Genomic DNA, 21381 nt, shown 5'->3' with positions numbered 1-21381 from the left:
GAATCCACGAACATGCCCAAATTCACCTTTTAGGAACGTGCATGTTATATACTCATGGTAGTCAACCCACAAGACTATCTAACTATCAACTCCATTATGCATACTATGGACTAGATACTACGACATCCCCACTAACATCATCAGTGCCCAATAACGGGTGTAGAACTCTGTATCAAGATGTGCTCTCACACGCACACCACACCCACACACACACACACACATATAAGAGCATATATTCACACAAAGTCCTTTGTACTGAGTTTGCACCGTCCATGGAAGGACCCGTGTTTGCACTCCGTCTTACCTATCGGACTGTCACTCCATAGGAAGGCCAAGGTTTTCACATTCTGTCGCGCCAGATATGTGCCCAACGAGAATGTCTTGTACAAGTTTCATGAAAGGGAGATTTTGTCCATTACATGCACACGTGCATCCATCTTTGCATGTCTGAAATTGTTTTTGCGTGACTTATATTTGTGTTTTTGCCTGCTATGATGTGCCACTTACTGTTATTCTTACCTTTGTATTTATAAGACTGTGTGTTCACATTCATTAAAATTATTGGCCATGGTCAGCAGCTCCTGATGATGCTAATGATGCTAAAATGATGCCATGTCACTGTACACCTGACTGGTGTGCACGTGACATTCCCCGCTGCTAAACTGTTGCTGGGTGGTATACCTGGCAACCTTCGACTCCTCTGTGATCCTTCTCCTCCGAACCACTGCCCCCTTCTGTCTTCTGCTGGGACTGAGGCCGTCTGCAGGAGTGAAATCCTTTGAGCCAAGACTCCATGTACTGCGGGAACTGAATGGCAAATACCTGAGTCACCCCCGACTTGCCTCTGGAAACCTTTCACCTACCATCTCCGTCGTACCTGAAGCTCTGAACCTCCTGAGGCAATGTTGGAGCAAACTTCCGACTTCTGTGGAAGAGAAACCCCCTGCTGCTACCAGTTGAAGCCCAAAACTTATGTACTCCTTTGATGATGGATGCCATTCTTCCCCAGAGAGTTCATGGGCAACATGTATGCAAGACTGACTGCTAAGATGTCTTCTATGCAAGCCATGTGCAACCCTATATGCTGTGCAAGAATGCAGATGGATGGGTTACTGATGCAAACCTAAGGGAAAATCCCTAAGGGTGGCTTGCAAAATTTTGAGAATTGGGTTTAACTGTGCGGAAGCGATAAAAATGATGTCTGACTGAATGACTGATGAACTGAACATGCTCTAAGGCTGGTTACCCTGTAACGCTCTGATACCAATGTGACATGTGAGTGCTTACGACCGTAGTAATCACAACCTTAGTCTAACTAAACTGCACTTAATGATGTTTAAGAAAGACAGATAGTGTCAATGCAATGCAATGCAGCTATATTAGATGATGAATGCGGTTACAATGAGATCCAAATGGATCTATACTGCTGAATATGCTGATGTGCTATATGAACTGCTGTCCACTATCTTTCCCTTGTCTCCTGGGAAGGAAACGCTGAAGGGATGCTTTGGAACAGATGCTATGCTGACCTGATGATGAAACGCAGATGCTCTCCAACACGGGAAGGTGGATGCTCCATGTGTTTGCAGATCTGATGGCTGGACTGAACTGAATGACTGATGCGTTTGCTGAAGATGATGCTGATGATGATGCGTTGGCTGGATATGCTGCTCCCAAAGCTTCCTCGAGGAGATGCGTTGGAGAACACCCTGCTGAATGCTGCTATGATGGACTCGTTACTGCATGCTGAGATGATAGGCTGAAAACGCATGATGATCCCGATGAGGATGTGCTTGAATGGCTGAATGGAGAGGCGCCTATATATATATGGGTGAGGGGGTGCTGGTCGGCCAGCTTGGCTGCAGTCGGCCAGTACTGTAAGGCTCATATCTCCCATAAAATACCAATAATGCTAGTCGGTTGCCTCATAAATGCCTGTAAAATACCTGATGATGCTAATGATGCAAAATGATGCCATGTCACTGTACACCTGACTGGTGTGCACGTGACACATCTGCTCTCTATTGTTCCAACCAGATATGGTAGAAACAATCTTCAAGAGAACACGTAGGACAAGAGAACACTACACATGGCATGTTGTGCTCAACACTACCCTCTGAAGAAGTGCCCATGTTCCCTTCCATCTGCTCTCTATTGTTCCACCCACACATGGTAGAAACAATCTTCAAGAGAGCACGTAGGACAAGAGAACACTACACATGGTATGTGAGCCATGAGTTTCATAAGTCCAATGCATCCCAAATAAAGGGAGCCAAAAAGAATAATCCATAAACCTAAGGATAGATCCAAATCCCTAGAAAAGAAGTCCAGGAATCCATAGACCTGTATACCATATCTCTTACCACATACTCCGTGCTAACCACACACCTTGGAGTAGAGGTGGACTTTATCCATAAAAGCATCATATCCATGAGATATCCAAAGATTTCTTCTTTATAAACTCAGATAGATTTGTCCATAGAAATTGCTTGTGAAGCCCAATATCTATATAAATCTCGTCCAAGAAAGAAATCTCCATAGATATAATCCATCCCAATAAAGGAAGCCATGAAAAGAATTCATCCCATTAAAGGGAGCCATAAACAATGTTTCCCTGAAACCATCTCAAGGCAACAAACAACACCTTTCTCCTTGCATAGCTATACAAGGGTTGGTGAACATCAAAAACACTTCATAGCAAAAGCAGTGACTTTGCAAACTCAAAGTATACTTAGCTTTTCTTTGCCAAGTTGGTCATGAAGCCAAAAGAAATATCTCGTCACCATATCCTTAAGATATCCTAAGATATATCTCCATATAGCTTGCATGAAAGCTTAATAATATAATCCACAATATCCATATGGAAAGAGTGCTAAATGTATGCACATAAAGCCAACTCCATACTTCGAAGACAAATTTTGTGAATTCATAAATCCTTAGATCAACAAGCTGTCTACTGCTCATGCTCTTGCTTCATAAGCTATGAAGTGGCTGGCCATGCTTAACAACAATGATGGTAAGTGTGGTCCCCACTTGAGATCTTTTCTCTTCCTTATTGATAAAAGGAAGCCTCCGCTTCCAAGAAAGCCTATGCTCTAATACCAATGTGACTCGCGGCGGTGCCCGGGGGACTAGGGCCTTTGACACACTTGTTGATACCATCAATGCATATTAAAACATTTAAACATGGCCATAGCCTTAACATATATCCATCATCACTTTGCATGAAACATAAAAGCTAGACAAAACATCCACAAATGCTGAAAATGGAGCTTGCACGTGTGACACTGCATAGAGGCCGGAATGGGCTGACCCCCCCCCCCTTCCCCTTGGAGTAATTTATTTATCAAGGAGAATAATATCATGTACAAGCTTTGAGGGCCTTACTCTTCCCACGGGAGATGCCGGATTATCCATATACAAATGCCATAACACAGCCCAACACGAGGCTACCAAGCCGGAAAATAGGCTGTAGAAATGCCGGGCCAACAATATAATCCATATACCTCCATGTGGGTATTGATCCTTCCCCAAAAACCACAGGTCTTCATGCAGTAGAGCTGGTACAACAAGTACAACTCTCCATTCAGCCGGTACAGCCGGTACAGTGGCTGGTACAGCCGATATGGTGGCTGGTACAGCTGGTGCAGTAAGTACAAATGCTGGTAGAGCAGGTACACTAGCTGGTACAATAGGTACACTGGCTGGTGCAGCCAGTACGGTGGCTGGTACAACAAGTATAGCAAGTACAAATGCTAGTACAGCAGGTATAATGGTTGGTACAGCAGGTACATTGGCTTGTCCAGTCGGTACGATGGCTAATACAATAAGTACAGCAAGTACAAATGCTAGTACGGCAAGTACAATGGCTGGTACAGCAAGTACGATGGCTGGTATAGTCGATACGATGGCTGGTACAATAAGTACAACAAGTACAAATGTTGGTACAACAGGTACAAGGGCTGGTACAACAAGTACAATGGCTAGAAATCATAATAAATGATTAAATACCCTTGCCTTCAATATTTCTTCGCGATGGAAGCCTCCAAAACAGTCCCCAACAGCCGGTATTCTTCATGGGCAGCCTTCAAGAGAGAGAAAATGAAATGAAATGAAATGATATATTAACGTCTTCAAAAGGCCAAAATGACCTATGAGACCAAAAAGGTTACAACAATTGGTGGATCTGATACAATGTCTGTGTAAGGAAAGCTAAAAACAACTAAACAACTAACTGAAACTGACACAACTATGAGGAAAAGTACGGTACCAGGAGCTCCTAATGGATAACATGTGGGAGGAAAACTCCAGCAACAAAGGTAAGCATCATACACATCACTATCCAAAGATGTCTCTCATCGGTCGATGGCGGATATCCTCAATGTCCTCCATGGTGAGTACTCTGACTAGACGTCTCCCATGCCGTGCTAGTATGGTCCTGATCCTCTGTTGTAGTCTCCGCCGGTGTCGAGATGGGCCTCTCATCTTGGGGCGCCTGGACCGCCCCAGCTCTATAGCCCGATCAATCAGTGTACCTCTGGTGCGGCTGTACTCTGGGGCTAGCTGCAATGCCTGCTGACCTGACTGCTCAATCTCTGGTCGAAAGAAGTCTGTAATCTGCCTCTGTAGGTGTCTCTCCCTCTCTGATCCCCTCCCTCTCAGGAGACCCTCTCTATGTCTACGCAGCTCCAGCAAGTACAATCCGAGGCATCTCTGATCCTGGTATCTCATGACTCTAGAAAGTGGTCCAAAACCCTCTCTGAACAGGCAGTGAAAACGGCCTTGTATCTCATAATATACTGGACAGTGACATATGTAATGTAACTCTGTCTCTGGCTCCATCTGGCACAGCTGACAAATCCTGGCCTCAGCTGGTACTCCTCTGAATCTGCCAGTCTCAATCTCTAGCTGGTGTGAGGATGTGCGCATCTGACCAATAGCACACCGTACCCCATGAGAAAGATGAGTATCCATGTAGCTGGGTCTAATCACAAACCCATCCTCCGTGAGCTGGAGAAGATGATCTCTATAGAAAGCCATCTTCGTACCAAGCTCGTGTGTCGGCTGTATCCATGTCCTCCTAGTGTCCAGCTGAGTCAAGTCTTGCCTGATAAGTCTGGTAATCTCTGCCCGTGTGAGAGAGAGGGAGGGTGCATCCAGGGAGTACTGAAATGGAGGTAGCCTGTCCATACTAAAGCCATGCAGTTGGAACCAAGCTGTCATCTGTGCATACCAACATGATCCGTCTCCCTGTGATGCCAACTGTCGTGAAGACTCCAGGGCTAAGCGAGCATATCTGTCTCTAGGGAAAGCCCAAGTGCTATGTATAAAGGAGACTGATCGAGTGAGTGCCTCTACTACCAATGGGGGGGCAGCCATCTCTGCACGGATAATATCATGTGGTACGGAGGCCTTGGCCCTAATCATCCGGGAAATCATAGAAACCAAGGACCTCTCCATACGTCTCCATCCATCAGTGCTACCAGCTCGGCTGTGGTGATCCACTGAGGGTCCCCATATCTCCACTCCATACAGCATGGCTGAAGTGACCAAAGTGTCAAAGAGCCAGAGCTTTGTTCGAGGTTCCTGAAACTGAACCTGCGAACACATCCTCTCTAGTCTCCCCAATGCTGCATAAGCTCTGGTCAATCTGGTCTCCGCTGCTCTCCTCAAGGAAAATAGTGGGCCACTAAAAACCACACCAAGGTAAGTATATGCATCTGTATACTCCACTGTCTCCTGACCATATGTAAAGGTGGGCATTGACCTCCTAACCCACTGTGCTGTGGTGTTAAACACCATCACCTTGGTTTTACCAAGGTTAACAGACAATCCACTGTCCTCTGCAAACATGTGCAATGCATCCAAATGACGTTGCATCCCCTCTGGAGAATCTGAGATCAGCACAATATCATCAGCATACAATAACAGCGGAATCCATGTCCCTGCTAGCTGTGCTCCTCTGTCACCCTCCCGCTCTACATAGTCCGAAACCTCATCCACATACATCCCAAATAAGGTGGGGGAAAGGGGGCAGCCCTGTTTCACCCCAATAGTGGAGTGAACCATCTCAGATACACCCTGGGTAGTACGTACCTGCCCCACAACTGTCCTGTATAAAGCCATGATTCCCCAAATCAGCTCTGTGGGCACTCCCATCTCCTGTAGTCTGCGCATCAGTCTGGCTCTCGGTACTGTGTCAAAAGCTTTGCGGAAATCCACAAAGCAACAATAAATCCTCCTGCCATATAATCTGCCCTCCTCAATAATAGCTCCGAGTGTCAAGATATGGTCAAGAGTGGAGAAACCTCTCCTGAACCCTGCCTGCCCTGATGCACGTATGCCCTCTCTCTCTGCCCATCTACTCAACTCCTGCTCAAGAATAGATGCATATAGTCTAGCCAATGTGTGACCAATCATGATGGTACGATAATTCCCAGGAAGCATAGGATCCCCTGACTTGAAGATAGGCACAATCGTGGACATATTCCAAGTCTCAGGAAAACCCTCACACATGGCTCGGTTAAACATCATAGCAATAAGCTCTGCAAGCATATCTCTGGCATGAATAAAGTGCTCTGCTACCAAACCATCATGATCATATGCTCTCCCAGTCCTCATCCTGTCAATAGCTTTCCTTACCATCTCAGCAGTAAAGAAAGCACACGTCTCTGGGCATGGCTCCGATGGGTCTGGCAGGGGCGGCTGTCCTGGTGCCTTCATTAGGGCAGCCTGTAACGGTGGCAAAGGCTAGTGTGCAGCAAGAGAGAAAGAGAGAAAGAGAGTAGCCTTCATTAGGGCAGCCTGTAACGGTGGCAAAGGCTAGTGTGCAGCAAGAGAGTCTCCATTAATAAAGATAGAGGGCTCCAATTTATAGATTTGGGCCTCCCATGAGCTAAAATGGCAAGAGAAGGCTACAATGACAAGTGGAGAGCCACACAATAGCTGAAGTGACAAGTGTGAGGCCACTTGTCTCACTTTGATCCACTTTCGCCACTTGTCTCACTTTGGTCCACTTTCTTGCCACATGTCACAATCTAAGAGATGGGTCCTTCCATAAACTTTATCTCTAAAAATATCCCAACTGGTAGACATTCTGTCAAAGGCACTTTGCCAACTCTTGGTATCTGCTCAATTCCAGATGTAATGACGCGAACAGAATTTCCATCGGAGTCGGGCCAAAAATAGCAAATCTCCTAAATTTTAGGAGTATGGTCCTTTGTATTCTAGGATAATCCCCCATTCCCAAAGCTTGTACTTTCTAAATATTTAGACATCCTGTTGTCCACCAGACTCCTTTCATATTGGGAAATGTCTAGGCTGGTGACACCTACTCCGCATGGGACAGGAGAAAACATGTGTGTGCATGTTGGTACCAGCGGAAGGCATGATGGCCAAGTGGATTCAAAGCATGCATCTCATGGTGAGAGTGGTCGGCATGCAAGCCGAAAAACTTTGTCCATTGAGTTATCTCGTGGTGAGACATTGCATCATCCAGAGAGGTCAAATGCATCTGGACCACAGACTCATAAAGCACATGCCGCCATGCCTCGTGAAACACCTTTGGTTGCTCATGAAGTTGCAGAGAGGACTATCCCATTGGATAAGGAGAAGAAGAACAGGGAAGAACATGAGTCACATGACAAAGAGCTCAAGGAGTTTATGGAGACAGGTGATAAATCTGTCAAGTTTGATGCCTTTCATGGGAAATATGATGTATCTAAGGTGCTAGCATTTGTGGCACAATTTGACATTGCTTTTAGTGATGAGGACTTCATCGAGAAGTCTAAAGTCCGCCATGCAAGCATGTTCTTGAAGGGGACAGCCACACATTGGTGGATCACCGAAAAGACCACCAAAGACCCCATTTGCACTTGGAAAGAATTCAAGGACAGATTTTATGCCCAATTTTTGCCTCCTAATGCGGAGCAAACTCTCACCCAAAAGTGGGATAGACTTGAGCAAAAAGACAATGAAAGTGTGCAACAGCATATTAATAAGTTTTGGAAAGTATTACTTGAGGTAACTCCCTTTATGCAACTCTCCAAAGATGAAAGGAAGAGGAAGTTTCGCTCCGGATTGCAACCAGCTTATTGTTCGGGCATCGAATTGCACCCGAAACACACTCTTCAGCACAGTTTTTGCCTCCAAATGCAAAGCAAATTCTCACACAGAAGTGGGATAGACTTGGGTAGAAAGACAATGAGAGTGTGCAACAATATGTGAACAAGTTTTGGAAGGTCTTACTTGAGATTACTCCCTTTATGCATCTTTCCGAAGATGAGAAGAAAAGGAAGTTTCGCTCTAGGTTGCAACCAGCCCACCATTCGGGCATCGAATTGCACCCGAAACACACCCTTCAGCAGCTCATAGCATCTGCTCTTGCTACGGAGCAATTGGTGCTTAAAATAGCAAGATATTGGGAGTTCCAAGGGCAAAGAGAGGGCTGTCCCAAACCTGCAAAGAGGTGGTGGACAGCCACCTAAAAGAACTTTTAGGAAGCCTAAAAGGGAGGCAAAGCAGAAAATACCTCATCTAAGGACAATGGACCAAAGAAGAACAAGTTTGGCTTGACTCCCGAGCAAAGGGAGCAATATGCGAAAGAGGGGAAATGCTTTTCATGTGGTAGCAAAGAGCACATGTTTAGGCAATGCCCAAACTACAAGCAAAAGCAAGAGGACAAGCAACCTAAGGCTAATGTGCATGTCGTTCCCGATGTGCAAGGTAGCACTGAACATGATGGCAAAGAGAGGGTGGTATGCAAAGCTTGGGAGCAAATCAAGGATCAGCCCGCCTTGTTTATGTTTGATGATTGTGCGACGGATAACTTCATCTCTACACAAATGGCAGCCGCCTTGGACATAGAGATTGGGGACATGGGACCCAAATTGAGGCAGAGGCCACTTTTATTAGCAAAGAGGTGTTGGTTACTCCCCTTATTGGGAAGTTGCGCATACACATACACGGTTATCTGGATCATGAGCACTTCTTGATTACTCCTCTTAACTTGGTAAGCCTTGGCATCATAGGCTTGAGACCCGCAAAGAGTATAAAACAAACAGGATCACTTTTATGCATAAAGACTACATGCATGTCATTGATGCTGGCAAAGAGGGGGATTCCATCCCAATTGTATCACACATCCAGATTAATAAGACAATGAAAAAGAGTCTTTCCGTGTACTTGGTTTTTGTTCGTACTAAGATTGAACAAAGTAATGTGAATGTGGATGTATTGACTCAAGATAGGCTGAAATTTCTTAATGCATATAGAGATTGTTTTGCTAATGCATTGCCAGGAGAGCTACCTCCTGAGAGGCCAGGCCCGAGGATCATCGTATAGATCTTGTGCCAGGTAGTTCCCCACCCGATAAACCCGCATACTGTGTGAGTGCCGCATAACAAGAGGAAATCATGAAGCAAGTTAATGAGCTTTTGGAAAAGGGTTTGGTTCAGCCAAGCTCATCACCCTTTTTCTCTCCCGTGCTTCTTGAGCAAAAGAAAGATGGATCTTTCCGTATGTGCGTGGATTACTGAGCTCTAAACAAGCTCACCATCAAGAATTGGTTTTCGATTCCGCACATAGATGACATCTTGGATAAACTTGATGGTTCAGCTTGTTTTAGCCGCATCAATTTGAAGAGTGGTTATCACCAGATTCGTGTGGTACCCCAGGATGTCCATAAGACCGCATTCACGACAGCTTTTGGATTGTATGAGTTTTTGGTGATGCCTTTTGGCCTTACCAATGCCTCGGCAACATTTAACCGTATGATGGACAGGATCTTTCGAGCCCATTGTAAATTCAAGTGTATTCTTTGATGACATCTTGGTTTTCTCCAAGAATGAGCAAGAGCATAGAATTCACTTGGCCACGGTGTTTGAAGAGTTGCGAAAGCATAAACTCTTCATAAATGCCAAGAAAAGTGAGTTCTTTCTCTCAGAAATACACTATTTGGGACACATCGTATCCAAAGAAGGTGTGAGAATGGATCCTACTAAGGTTGAAACCATTCGGAATTGGCCAAAGTTACATACTGTGCATGAGGTCTATAGCTTTCTTGGATTATGCTCATATTACAGGAGGTTCATAAGGCATTTTGCAAGATTGCCTCGCCATTACATGAGCTTACAAAGAAGAAAGCCACTTTCAAATGGACCCAAGATGAGCAAGATGCCTTCTACCAACTCAAGGATGCTATCATATGTGGGCCTGTATTGATCATTCCAGACTTGCAAAAACCATTTACAGTGGAATGTGATGCTTGTGGAAATTTCATAGACTACCATGCATGATTTGTACCATTTGGATGCTGATTTTTGCCATAGTTGGACTGAATTGATGGCTGGTCACACATGCCTCTTATGTGATCAAAGAGGGTTATCTCATGAAGGATAACTGCTTATGTGTGGTGAAGGATATGCGTCCAAAGGTTATGGAGGAATGTCACGCTCCACCTTATGCTGGCCATAGAGGTATTCTACCTACGACATGCATAATAGAGAGAGACTTCTTTTGGCTAAACATGCGTAAAGACATTCAGGCTTATATACGCACATGTATTACTTGCCAGAAGGTGAAATTTGATAGGCAAAAGCCTCCACGTTTGCTTCAGCCTTTATCTACTCCCTGCACAGGTATCTACCATGTGCAACACGCACACAAGACCAGCTTCGAGGTTTGGGGAAGCTTAACGCTAGGTTGGCGAGCTGGGCTAGGGATAGACTGACGGGCGGGCACCCAAGTATAGACGCCCGGCGACCGGCCAAGAGCCTATAAAAGGGTGGCCAAGGTTAGTCAGTTGTTCATAGAGTCTCGCGAGTCTTTGCGAGAGCTTTACGGTAAGGAGCCTGGATCTAGTGCAGACGTGCACTTGCTTCATGCAGCCGAGGCCGGCAACAGTCTCGAGGCCCGTGAGGGTAGCTCCGTGGCGGTATGGGACATCGTGGGGTAGAGATTGGTTGGTGCATCTTGCTAGTTAGCTCAGCTCGTGGCTCCGCAGGGATAGCCAAGACTTGTGGGTTTTGCCCACGGCTGTTATGGTTGGGTGGTGAGTCAGGCCTACACCCCTTTCACGTTGTTTGGCTTTGTTTTGCAGGTTTCGAGTCGATTTTCAGGAGCGTTCTACGAGGAGATCTGTGGGGATTTGATAGTGGTATCAGAGCATGCCTCGAAGAGCGTGCAAGTCGGTACGTAGAGAAGAAAGAGGTATGAGTTCGAGATGACTGCTGTTTTTTTGTGTATACTGCTGTTTTTTCAGAATTCAGCATATTGTATTATGTTTGCATCGTTGGAACCCGGGTTGGGTTTTGGTCTTACAAAGGGTCGACTTGAACTGCATATGAAGAGAGTTGTTTATTGGCAAGGAGAGAAGCAAGAGACTGTTGTGAATCAGCAAGCGAAAGAGAAAAGCAGGAGAGATAGTCGGGTGTGCGTGAGAAAACGGCAACCAAAACTCGCACACAGTAGTGCGCGTGAGCAGGTCGGATGTCTGTGAGAATCGGAACCAAGCCTGGCGACAGTTGGCAAGCAGTCGGGTGATTTTTTTTTTCCCCCTCTCCAAGTTGCTGTTTGCGGCTGCTAGGCAGCAACCTGACGGGTGGCGGCGGCAGCCAACACCCAGTGTTTTTTTTTTGCCTACGTTTTTTTAAGCCTTTGATGCTTTTTGTTTTTTTTTTTTACAAAGACCTTACGTTTTCTTTAAAAAAAACATAGCCTAGTAATAAAAAACCAAAAGCTACATTTTGTTTTTAAAGTAAACGAAGGCAAAGGGGTTTTAAAAAAACAATCGAGGCTAGCATGTTTTTTTTCAAACACGACTAGGGTTTTTTTTTTAGCATGGCTTTTACAAAAGCCATTCCGTGAGGGGTTTTTTTTTTTTAACAAAAAGCCAAAAGCAACACACAAAAAAAAACAAAAAAACAAAAGCTTTTGGGAGGCTTTATAAAATACCCCTAGAGTGGGCTTCTAGCCACAAGCCTCCTCGAGCTCTTTAGCACCATTTCTTGCTTCCAGCCAAGATTTTCTCACTTTCCCTCTTCGAGATGTCGACCCAAGAAATGGAGATGGAGCCCGTTCCCGAATGTGAAGACCCGCTGGCTACCAAGGCTGCTGATGGCGATCTTTTCGAAGATTTTGTAACTAAATCTGAATTTCAAGAGTTTAAAGTTACTTTCGAGGCTTCTTTCACGGAGCGTCAAGCACAGGTCGCCGCGCAGATGCAGGCTTTGCAGAATTCCATCTCTTTATTAACCACTACCTTGTCTACTCTCTCGGGTATGGATACCTTGGCGTCTGCTTTAGGCCCCAACATTACTCTAGAGCAATTTGGGAGCGAGCAAAAGTAGCGTACCAAGGATATTGTGGACACATGGCTACATAAGTGGCAGGTCCACTTCCAGTTTCATCCATATGACGATGATAAAAAGATTCAGTTGGGAGCAGGTTTCCTCTCGGGCAAAGCTTTGCTCTGGTGAAAAGAACTCAAACCTAAACCAACAACCTGGGCACAGTTCGAAGAAGTCTTCAAGAAAGAATTCCTCAAGAAGGAGGATGACTACGATATAGTTGCTCAATTTGCAAGTTTGACCATGACCTCACAGAACCTCACTTATGAGATCTACCTCCAAAAATTTAGGAACTTGCAGATGAAAGCTACGAAGATGGATTCTACTACTCTTTTGGGTTTCTTCGTCGCAGGTTTACCCGACTCATACTGTTTATAGGTCAAGAATAACAAGTGCAAAACTTTGGACGAGGCCATTCACTTTGCTCGTATTTATGATGATACGATGGTCTCTTCCAAAACCAAACCCGTCGCAGATTATTTGAGGGACTCTAAGTTTACAAGTGACTTTTGGAGGCTAGTTTTTGAGAAGTTGCAAACGACTTTGAATCTGAGTTCCTCAGATCATCCTCAAATCTAATGACCAAATTGAAAGGGTGAATGAGACTTTGGAGGATATGCTTCGTGCATGTCTCCAAAAGACAGGGTTCATGGCATAGTCACAAGGGAACGGGAACGTTTTGGGGAACGGATGACTGTTTGGAACGGGAACGAAAAGCTTGAATAAAAGGGAACGGAATCGGGAACGCCACATCATTGCATAAATGTGTTTATAAATTTACTTTATATATCTGTAAATGCTTTGGAAAGAGGCATAGTAAAGAAAGAACCTCAAACCATCTCAGTAGTGGCCATGATAATGCATAGATGTGTTCTACATGATACATAGTTCACTTATATTTCTTACATGGTCTGCGGTGCCATTTTGGAACGGGAACGGGAACGGCTATCTCTATGGAACGCGTTCCCCCGTTCCAAGAGCTTGGAACGACGTTCCCTTGTGACTATGGTTCATGGAAAGATTATCTTCCTATGTTAGGATTTGCATATAACAGTACTAAGCATACGAGTAAAGGTTTTAGTCCTTTTATGATTATGTACGGATTTCAACCTAGATCACATGTTACCGTGGGATTTTCAAGACTTCAACTTGATGCAACACGTGCTCAAGACACAGACAGATTTTATTCTAATAGACATCGTTCACCCAAAGAGTTCTCCGAAGGAACGATGGTATATTTGCGAGTTCTGAAAGATTTCGAGACTTTACGAATGGGTTGATCTCCGAAATTATCCCCTAGATACTGCGGACCATTTCGGGTTATATGCCGGATCGGTTCAGTTGCATATGAATTGGATTTGCCTTCTCATGTGAAAGTTCATCTCATCCTGTATTTCATGTGAGCAGACTTAAGGAAGTACTCGGTGGAACTGACCAATTAGTTACACCTCAAGAAATCATAGACGTCGAGGATATGACATTTGTGCCACACGAACTGGAAAAGATTCTTGGATTTCATGAAAGACGATTGCGGCATCTACCGTGTGCAACACGCACACAAGACTAGCTTCGAGGCTTGGGAAAGCTTAAAGCTAGGCAGGCTGATTGGCGAGCTAGGCTAGGGATAGACTGACAGGCGTGCACCCAAGTATGGACGAGCGCGCACCCAAGTATGGACGAGCGGGCGCCCAAGTGTGGATGCTCGGTGACCGGCCAAGAGCCTATAAAAGGGTGGCCAAGGTTAGTCAATTGTTTAGAGAGTCTCGCGAGTCTTTGCGAGAGCTCTACGGTCAGGAGCCTAGATCTAGTGCAGACGTGCACCTGCTGCATGCAGCCGAGGCGGGCAGCAGTCTCGACTCTCGAGGCCCGCGAGGGTAGCTCCGTGGCGGTATGGGACGTCGTGGGGTAGAGATTGGTTGATGCGTCTTGCTAGTTAGCTCAGCTCGTGGCTCGGTGGGGACAGCCAAGACTTGTGGGTTTTGCCCACGGCTATCAAGTTGGGTGGTGAGTTAGGCCTGCACCCCCTTCACGTTGTTTGGCTTTGTTTTGCAAGTTTCAAGTCGATTTTCAAGAGCGTTCTACGAGGAGATCCGTGGGGATTTGACACTCGCAGCCATGGGAAAGTATTACCATGGACTTAATTATGGACTTGCCTAGATTCCCGCATGGAAATGATGCTATTAGGACCATCGTGGGCAGGTTTAGCAAGCAAGCTCACTTCTTGCCAGTCAAGAAAACCATTAAAGCCGATCTTATGGTGAAGCTTTTCCTTGCTCACATATTTAAGCATCATGGTATGCCTAAGTCCATCGTTGGGGACAGAGATCCTAGGACTACGAGCCTCTTTTCGAGGGCTCTATTTGACAGCATAGGCACTAAGCTTGAGTTCTCATCAGCCTATCACACCCCCAAACGGATGGTCAGAGTGAGGCTGCAAATTCAGCTGTCTTGCACTTGTTAAAGTGTTATGTGGCAGATCAAAAGAGTGCATGGGAGAAGTATCTTCCACTTGTAGAGTTTGCCTACAGTAACACGGTACATGCCTCCACAAGAAAAGCCCCGTTTCAGATTAATCATAGCAGAGTGATCTTGCCACCCATCCTTCGCACAAAAGATGAGATTTTTGCAGCTGATGAGTATGTGCGTGGTTTGGATGTAGCCTTCACTCAGGTACGGACAGCCATTGCAAGGTCTCAAGACAAGCATAAGAGGGCTACCGACAAGCATAGAAGAGACATGCAAGTCAAGGAAGGACATTTGGTATTGCTAGGCTTCAGAAGAGGCCAGGACGAGAGATTTTTGCAGCTGATGAGTATGTGCGTGGTTTGGATGTAGCCTTCACTCAGGTACAGACAGCCATTGCAACTTGCAAGGTCTCAAGACAAGCATAGAAGGGACATGCAAGACAAGGAAGGACATTGGGTATTGCTGAAATCTGAGAAAGCTAGGCTTCGGAAGAGGCCAGGACGAGAGGGATCATACCCTAAGCTTTCTACTCGGTATTATGGACCCTTCAAGGTGATTGAGAAGATCAATGAAGTGGCTTACAAACTTGCTTTACCCAATCATAGGAAGATTCACAATGCCTTTCATGTGAGGGTTTTGCGGAAGTATGTGGGGCCAAATCCAGAGAAGCCTATCACAAAAGACCGCCAAAGGTTGATGAGCTTGAGGAGATCCTCCAGCTAGAGTAGATTGTGTTTCACAAGGAGAGAAGGCTCCCAATTGGAAAGCTTATTTAGTGCCATATTGTCCATACTACCACATATGGTGAACACCATCCTGACACAATGGATTTACAAGACAACCACGATAAAAAAATGCTCATGCCCTCATACAAAAAGAATTCGGGACAACCATGAAAGGTGTATGTCATCCCACAACAAAACCCCGTCATACTCTGGATACCATGCTTTGGATTAGCCTGGTACTCCCACACCTTGGGCTCATCATTTCCCTTGCACATACACTTCCATCAAAGCCTAAAGCTTGATTGCCACATATAACCACACATCCATGACGCCCACACTGAGTCAATGAGTGCTCCCATGACTTTACCACAATACGGAACATCACTCATGTACAAGTTGAGTTTGGGGTTTTCAAAAAACTTCACACACCGTGAAGTTTGCCGTCTTCTGACATGTTTTGTTGCATGTGAACAGGTGGTAAGTATGGTGTATTCATTTATTTTAATGTGTTATTCTAACCTTTGTATTTATAAGGCTATGTATTCACATTCATTAAAATTATTGGCCATGGGCAATAATAAATGTGGGTGCCCAAAACCCATTCGAAGAAAGTCATGTATTTGCCACAAAGAACACACAAATTAGACTGGCTGGGGGCCACGTAAGGTGAAGGCGTGGAGGTAAGAGCCTTCGCCAGCCCGACGCTCTCTCTCTCTCTCTGCCGATGTGCTGAAGCAAAATCCGACTCTCGCTCTCTGCTGACGTGCTAAAGCAAAACCTGACTCACTCTCTTTGCCAGTGCGTGGAAGCAAAGCCGACTTGCTCTCTTTCTCTCAGGTGGACTGCAGCAAAACCCGACTCTCTCTTACCCAGTGGACTGCAACATAGCTTCATTGTCTTCTCTCCTCTTTGTACTGATACAGTAATTACCTGTCCTTACTGCCCTTTTGCAACAAGGTTACTGCTCTGTACAGCATGTACCTGCCCGAACCTGACTATATCTGATTTGTACCAGCCTGTAAGTTGCACCGTACTACTCCACGTGGGATGAAAACAGTTCACACTGTAGAAACAGGTTTTTTGGCTCTTGTTTAGCAAGATTTTTGTGCAAATCAAATCTATCTACTTTGTTTTGCAGAATTATTTTTGCAAATGTTTCTTTTCTTTTTCTCTCTCTCCTTCTACAAAGATCACCTCCTATGCCTGACAGAGGATGGGTTCATCATCCGCCCACACTACATGGACATACACCTATCCTTTGGGATGAGATGTGAGATCGGCCAGATCCGCACCTCGTCCCACCAGCTGAGAGTGGAGACTGCCAGATATGGGCCTAGGGCGACCACACCAGAGGACAGGATATGCCAGCTCTGTCACACAGAGCCCGAGACAACGGATCATTACATATGCCGATGCCCTGTATACTATGAGATTCGGGGGAGGTTCCACTGCCTCTTCCGAGCTGGGTTCAGACCACTTTCCAGGATTATGGACTTCTCGGATCAGAGATGCCTGGGACTTTTTCTTCTAGAGCTCTGTAGACACAGGGAGTCCTTAGTGAGATCCAAATCAGCTGTACTTGCTCAAGGACCAGCACAGAGAGATCTCACCGACTTCTTCCATACCAGCACTCCAAGGCCGATCCACCCATCATACCCAGACCACGGGCTAGTGTAGGAGCTCGGCCGAGAGGTGTGACACTCGACAGAGCCACCGAGTTATGAAGAGCTCGACGCCCCAAACCCCATGGCCCTCACCCACGGCCACGCCACCACAGGAGGATCCCGGCCATCATCTCCCATCATCGCAAGACCACCTCGCGCCAGCTCAGTTTTACCACCTTGAGCACCATGTCACAGTGAGCCATGAGGGATGTATTAGGGTGATATGAGAGCTCTCTGCTCATGTACCTAGATCAGATTTTAAAGTTCTAGATTTTTGTTACCTTTCTTTATTACTATTTTGTACCCAGAATGATGTACCTCATGGATATGATGTAACCTTTTGGTCTCATAGGTCATTTTGGCCTTTTGAAGACGTTAACACAACTTTCTTTCTTTCTCTCTCGGATTCTGTGAAATCCTATTTTCCGTGTGTTTGCCCTGACCGTACTCTCAAGTTTTGAGAGCCAATGAAGGTCATTGGGCCTGGGAATTTGAGAGCAAAGCTTCCATTTGGAGTACCAAGTTTTCCTCCCTCCACGGTGAATCACCCAGCTAAGTGATAGTATGGGCATGCCTGTTGGTGCACGGTCCCAGAAGACCAGTGTAGTGCGAGTGCTTAGGCTAGTGAAGGTGGGAGACTGCCTGTGACACGGTCTTCATCAACAAATGGTTTCGTCACCGACATCTATGGTATTTGATTCATTTGTATTCACTCCATGTATGGAGAAATCTGGCTCATCAGCCCATGAAACTTGTAATCATCAAATACTCCAAGAAATACAACTTGTATTGAGGGGGGAGGGGGGGGTAGGCCCTTTCTAGCCCAGTGGTGGCGTCAAGTTGTGTTTTGTTATTTTCAGACTTGTGGATGATTGTGTTGTACATTAATAGTCAAGGTTTAGTGATCTAAGCTTGTGCACTTGTTTTTCGATTGTGGTTGATCTCCTGTGGGGAGCAATTGCATGCGCAAACGAGCAAGGGGGAAGGGGAGGGGGGGTGAAAATGCAAGGAGGGGAGGGGGCCGGCAATGGCGATTAGAGGAAGGGCCGGCGATGGCGGGCAGGCACAAGTTGAGGGGGGGAGGGGGCGCTCACAGCTCACGCTCCGACATTGAGAGAGGAAGCAAAAAGTTATATTGTGCATGCTCCCTCTTATCATATCCCCCATCCGCCACCTTTGCCTCCACCAATAGCTCCCCGCCCCACTACCTACACCTTCTTCACAAAAGGCATGGTCCTCAAGGCCATCAATAGACTACGTAATGGCCGAGCCCAGGACCACGAGGGCATGCCCCCAGGCGTCGGCCACGATCCCCTCATCAACTCCAGATCTAGGACATGCTCCATTGCCATTGAGCTACCTCATTTGTCACTCAGTCTTGAAACTTCGTAAGAAACTATCTTTCTTTTCGGCCGGAGCCGTGCTTGAAATCATGCAAGAGGATCTGTTCCGGAACCATAGCTTCAACTTCGTTCACTATGTCTAGTTCCTGTTCATCATGGAAATCAGCAAGAGGAGGAGGCCCACCTATTTCAACCTTAGTTTGAGTCAAAATTGAACTCCATCATTCAACTGAGTTTACACGTATACCCCAACCAAACCATTCAACAGCCTACCCACTCAGCAATGATAGCCGAGAACCTACACATAAAGTGGCCTTTGGATAGGTCTCCCCATTATGGTACTGGTCGGAGCTAGACAAATCTGCATTGCATTCTTGTATACCCTGCGCATATAGGTTGCATACTAAGCCTCTAGCAGTAGTGCTCCATCCATCACACCCCCCCACTAGCTAACTACTTTCATAGTTTATTTCATGTTCATTTTGTCCTTTTTTTTTCTGGACATCCAGAAGACATTGACAGTTGTACATTGATTTGTCTCATAGGTCAAGTTCGGCCTCTAGTAGACGTTAATACAGCTTTCTTTCTTCTCTCTCTCACACACACACACACACATGTGACATCTTTTGGTCTCATAGACCCTTCGGGTCTTTTGCAGACATCAATATAATCTTTCTTTCTTGCTTTCTTACTCTCTACATGTTGTGAACCAGTGCAGGCCTCTGCTCGTGCTGCACACTGCTGGTGCTCGCTCCCCCTCCTCATGTACAGGCATCTGCCCCAACCACATGGCTGCGCCCCATCTTGCCCATCGCCTCTGTGGCCCTCCCCTCACAGCTGCACCCAGGTCTTGCTGCACCCTGCTCCTGCTCCTCGCAGCTGGGCACAGGTGGTCCCACACGCTGTGCACTAGTGCTTCCAGGATTGAAATTGAGCATTCAGGGACTGATGAAACATATGATGACAAACAAATTTCAAAGCTTTCATTGATATGAGAATAAAAGTGATCAAAAGTTTCGTAAAGCCCACCTGTTTGGAAGACAGCAACTCAACATTGGCCCCAAGTAGGCTGTCCTCACGAGCAGCCAGCATCCCTAATTCACACACACACGAAATACACAAGTTAAACGTGTGCACAATCTGTAACAACTTGTGCTTTCAAATTTCCCCTTGATTAAGCACTTGTCGACTGGCACTTCAAATCTAATCTAGTGGAATGGATGCATGCACAACAACACATCATGATATGCACAACTGTACAGAAGAATGCAAACATATGGCACAGGGAGGCCACCAGAATAATGCACGGCACATCACACAAATGTACCGCAGAACACAAACATACAGTGCATTTTAAAGCAGGGCAGGTGAGGCGCAGCTGGGCTCTGCAAAGATCAACTGCTAGCCAACAACCAAGCACGGGTAGCCCTGCCTCTTTTGCCTTCTACGTCTAATGCATCCAACGCCACCTCTCCTGCAGCCTTTTCTTCAATAGCCATGTCTTGGCAGACATATATTAACGCATAATTTCTATTTATTCATTTGTCCATTTCATTTTTCACAAGATTAAAACCCATTGTTCACAAGATTAAAACCTGCCTGGAAGATTTCCGCTAGCAGGTGGAGTTATGATCTGCAAAATAGTCAAATTAAACAACATCCAACAGTGTAATTGGTATAGAAAATTGATTTAGATTGTTCGCTGAAACCGAAAATTAATGGAAATGCAAATACTTACTCCGGAAGAGCAAGATGCTAAGCTCGATCAGAGAAACCAGGGGGTACAGGGCGAGCATGAAAAAGAAAGGACATGCAAGAGCATGTGGCACCTTTGTGTTTTTAGACCACATAGCTTACCAAAAGTGGGATTCGTTTCCTAAGGTCCACCTTTTGGGATTTTTTTTCGTCTTAATATTTTCTTAGAGAATAACGTTATTATACAATGGAATAAAGGCTAGAAATATACTTTTTCCCATCCAAAAATGTTGAAAAATGAGTAGAAAACTACTTATTTTCTCTCCCTCTCCAAAAACTACTTAACATAAAGACAAAGGTAGAAATATATCCCCACAATGTTGTAAGAAATCGTGTGAAATTGGTTGTGGTTGTTGAGTATGTGTGTGGTGGAGTGATCTTAGAATAGAGCTTCACTGTTTTTTCTAGTTAATTTTGATATTTGCATCATTGGAAGCATCAACATGAATGAGCAAGTTGGTGTTTTGTTTTTTTCTTTTCCAAAAATTCATAATTTTTTTTTAAAAAAAGAGCCATTGACTGTACCTTGAACTTTTATTCCACTCCTTGAATGTGGCACAATCATTTTGGGAACCGTTGGATAAGTATTTTGCACCCAAAATCATAATAGTCGACGAGGGAAGTTTCCACGTGAAACTATAGAAAAACGTTCACGCCGTGAACCATTTCTGCAACTTCACGCCGCGAATCGCTCCCAACATCAGCGCCGTAACGTCGCAAATCACAAGATTGCCTTGCCAAAAATAGGTAACCTTATCATGACACCTCTGAGGCCACGAGGTCTGACAAGATTAAGAATCATGAAAGTTTTGAAATCCGTTCACGCCGTGAACTTTTTCAAAACTCTTCATGGCGTGAACCAATTTGTTCATGATGTAAGCCATTTAGAACACCTTCACGGCGTGAACCCCTTTTTTGTTCATGACATGAACTTTTCTTGCAAACTCACGGTTTAGTCCAATCCAACGCACAATCAGGCTAAGGCTAAGAAGGTCGGTAAAGGAGGGATGCCTACAACAAGGACGAGGGTTTTTGACCCTAAGAGAAAAAAAAATTGAACACGCGAAAGTATAGAAAAACG

The 21381-nt window shown here is 45.4% G+C and overlaps 1 long non-coding RNA gene across 1 annotated transcript; it reads right to left on the bottom strand.

Moving 5' to 3' along the window:
- Positions 1-16693: 16693 nt before the first annotated feature.
- On the bottom strand, positions 16694-20425 carry LOC147620563 (uncharacterized). Its single transcript, XR_015269951.1, has 3 exons — positions 20284-20425; positions 20145-20178; positions 16694-19639 (listed from the first exon to the last, which is right to left on the bottom strand). It is a non-coding gene; the product is annotated as an uncharacterized LOC147620563 (long non-coding RNA).
- Positions 20426-21381: the final 956 nt, after the last annotated feature.

This window comes from Cibotium barometz, chromosome 31 (genome assembly GCF_041138505.1).
Source record: "Cibotium barometz isolate CiBa-2024 chromosome 31, ASM4113850v1, whole genome shotgun sequence".
Classification (NCBI taxonomy): Eukaryota; Viridiplantae; Streptophyta; class Polypodiopsida; order Cyatheales; family Cibotiaceae; genus Cibotium; species Cibotium barometz.
This window is presented reverse-complemented; position numbering and strand designations above follow the sequence as displayed.